The sequence below is a fragment of the Alligator sinensis genome, unplaced genomic scaffold (assembly GCF_000455745.1).
Source record: "Alligator sinensis unplaced genomic scaffold, ASM45574v1 scaffold1102_1, whole genome shotgun sequence".
NCBI lineage: Eukaryota > Metazoa > Chordata > Crocodylia > Alligatoridae > Alligator > Alligator sinensis.
The window spans coordinates 1,460,804-1,464,325 of record NW_005842342.1 but is presented as its reverse complement, the minus strand read 5'-3'; positions in this window follow the sequence as shown (position 1 = coordinate 1,464,325).

Genomic DNA, 3,522 nt, shown 5'->3' with positions numbered 1-3,522 from the left:
GTTTAACTAGAAAAGGTTCTTTGGTCTAATAAAAGATTTCAGATTTATCCAACTCAAATAGTTGGAAAAATTCTTCTTTGGAAGCCTTTGGGTACAAATACTCTTGGTCAGGCTGAGGAAGCATCTGCAGTTGGTGTGTGCTCTTCCTGAATAGTAAAGAAGTCAGAGGCTGGTATACATGCAAGAAAGCCAGTCAGTGTTTTTTTTATTTAAAGGAGGAAATGCATACACCAGGGGTTCTCAAAGGTCATGTTGTGGCACACTAGTGTGCCATGGCAGCAGCGAAAATGTGCCATGAAAATGGGCTGGGTGAGACCATGGCTGGGCTTGCCCCACACATAGGGACCAGACCCTGGCTGCACCAGCCCTGCAGAGAGGTTTGCGGCCCCAGACCAGAGCTACACATAGCAGTCAGGCCTTGGCTGGGCCAGCGTTCCACGCAGGCTCAGACCCACAGAATGGATTTGATTCATGGACCAGTGAATGAAGTGCCACCAATTTTAATCCCAAATAAAAGCGTGCTCTGGGTATGAAAAGTTTGGGAAACACTAGTGTACACACATATACAACTTAAACTAGGGAATTTTAAAGCAAATATAGTTATGTGAATTTTTGCCTAAACTATTATAGTTTGCTAAGCAATCAGATAACAGCTTGTGTTCACAAATGAAAGGAAGGTAAACATTTTATATACTGGGGTATTTTTTCTTTCAGTATTGATGGATAGATTTGCAGCCAGACAAATAAGAAATCTTAGCTTACAGTGCCCCCTGCACATTAAAATAAGAATTTCAAACTGTGGTGATTGTGGGATCTACACTTCAAGCCCATAGATAAAACCATAAGGTTGGTAGAATAGTAAACATGAATTAGTTTAATTGTTTTCTCACAGTAGTCCACAATTTATTATCTGTCTCTCACACAATAATGTTTTCATATGCTTTCTTTGCCTTACTATGATGTCTGTTCAGTGCCAAACCATATAACCAGTGGTTTCACTTACCAACGACAACACAGCAAGTACCCCCACATCAAAGCCATGACCAAATCTTTGAACTACAAAGAGAGTTTTCAAGAAGTTCATGGAACAAAATATGCCTGTTGGACAGCATTTATGTCTTTGTGTCTGTTGTATGCAGCAGCAAAATGTCAGAGCTTTAACATTACATTATTAATAAGTCAGCAGATAAATTTCAAAGGGCCTGAAATAAAGATGTGAGGTGGCCTAGAGCAATTTTTCATGACTAAAGCTGGCATCTTTTTAAATTTCTCTGTGCAGATTTGTTCACATATTTGTGTGTATACAGTACTAAACATACTGTGAAAGTGATAACTGTTGGTCTGGAACAAAGGCTATGGCATATATATTCAAACTTGAATCATACCACAGTATGCAGTATATATAATTCTTCTTTGTGTACATGATAGTATAAATTCCACTACTCACATGCATGTGCCTCATGCACAAAAGAGTGCCTCCTAGTTCTAGTATTTTAGGACTTGATGAATAAAAGTTCCCTGTTCACTTTGTACCCCACCCTCCCGATGATTTTGTAGACCTCTGTCATATGCCTCTCCCTCAGCCTTCTCCTTTCTTAACTGAAGGGTCCTACCTTTTTAATCTCTCCTGGTATAGCAACTGCTCCATATCACCGATCACTGTGGTTACTCTTCTCTGTATCTTTTCCAGTTCTACCACATCCTTGTTGAGATGCACAGACCAGAACTGTACACAGTATTCCAGATGTGCGTGCACCATGGATTTGTGTAATGGTGTGACAATGTTCTCAGTTTTGTTTTCGGTTCCTTTCTTGATGATGCCCAACGTTTTATTGGCTTTTTTGGTCCTAATGCACATTGAGCTGACGTTTTTAGAGGACAGTCTACAATGACTCCAAGGTTTATTTCCTGAGTTGTAACTGCTAGTTCAGAACCCAGCATTGTGTTCAGCATAGTTCAGAACCCAGCAAGCAGATTCTGTAAATGTTATTTGTGTAGTGATAACAAGTAGAAGTATCTGTAACTGTAAAAGTAATGAATCCCTACGTTTACACTCATTTCTTACCTTGACTTTTAATTAGTTGTTCGCCTTAAGAGACTATGGGACAAATCCAGCCTGTGGAGCCAAGTTATCCTGTCCATGTGTCCCACCCATTCCCCCCCCCTCCACACACACACACGCACACACATCTGAAAATTTGGCAACAGGGGAGCAATAACAACTAATTGTCACTTCTCTGCTGTCAAACATCCAGAACTGGGCAGGGGGGAGGCTCATGAACCAGATAGCATGGTGCTGCACGCTAAATTGAGCATGTGGGGCAGAGCAGGGCCATATGGAGCCAATCGGGGCAATGTGGGGCTGTGCAGAGCTGCGTGGGCCAATTGAGGCCAAGAAGGGCAGAGCAGGGTGGCACAAGGCCAAACAGGACAGCACAGAGCAGTATGGGGCTAAAAGGATGGGCTCAGATCACACAGAGCCCAGTCCAGCCCACAGACTGGCCCCATGCCATTTATCCAACTGGTAGGGCCAAAATTGAGTACCACGCATTAAAAGGGATATAAAGTTAGTATTTTAAGGGTAAAGAATTAGCAGTCCTTATTAATTCATATAGTATATTAGACTTAAATGATATGCCCAACTTCCCCACCAGGTTAGTATGGAAAATGATCCCTTGTGGTACTGTTAACCAGTCACAAAAATCATTTCGTGTTTTCAGTTTTATTAAAGGGATTTCTAAAAGTACACCAAAAATAACTAAAGAATCAACATAGATCACTGTAGCAGAAACCTTCCAATTTTGTATACAGTAGAAAGTGTATAGCATGGAAACAAAATTATCACATATAACTGTTAGAAAGCTTTGAAGGAGAGGATAACAACTGCCACAACCTTCCCCCTTGGAGGCAGTATTTTCATCTTCTGTGTTGCCCATCAGCAATATTCCACCCTCCTTCCCACAAACACACACCTCTGAGACAAAGTCCAGCCCAGCATATCAGTCACTTTTAACAATACAGTCAACTTGGCATCTGTGTTTGATCTTGGCTGCTGTGCTGTCATAAATCTTGGAGACATCGCTGCTCCCATTTTACAAACAGCAGCATTAGTGAGACACAGTTAAGACGAAAATCCCTATTATGGCCATATCCACACAAACATGGATGTTTGGTTCCCCAGGGACAACTAGTGGTGGCACACCTTGGGCCACCATTAGTTGTCCCCGGGGAACGCCTGTGCCACATGTCCTCTGACACATTGCAGGTTAACCTAGGTGGGGTGAGGCGCTGTGCTGGCCCCAGCAGCCTTACCTGGGATCCTGGGGCTGCAGCAGTGGCGATCCTGCAACTTGGAGCTTGGCTGGTAGTTAAAGCATGGCTCCAGATGGCCAGGCTCCAGTCTTGAGAGGCACGCGCTGCCAGTGGCATAGTGAGGTTCTCCGGTGCCTGGGGGCCAATGCTTACATTTGTGTCACCCCCCTCTAATAAAAGATATCACCATAGGCAGAAGAAGAAAAAAAT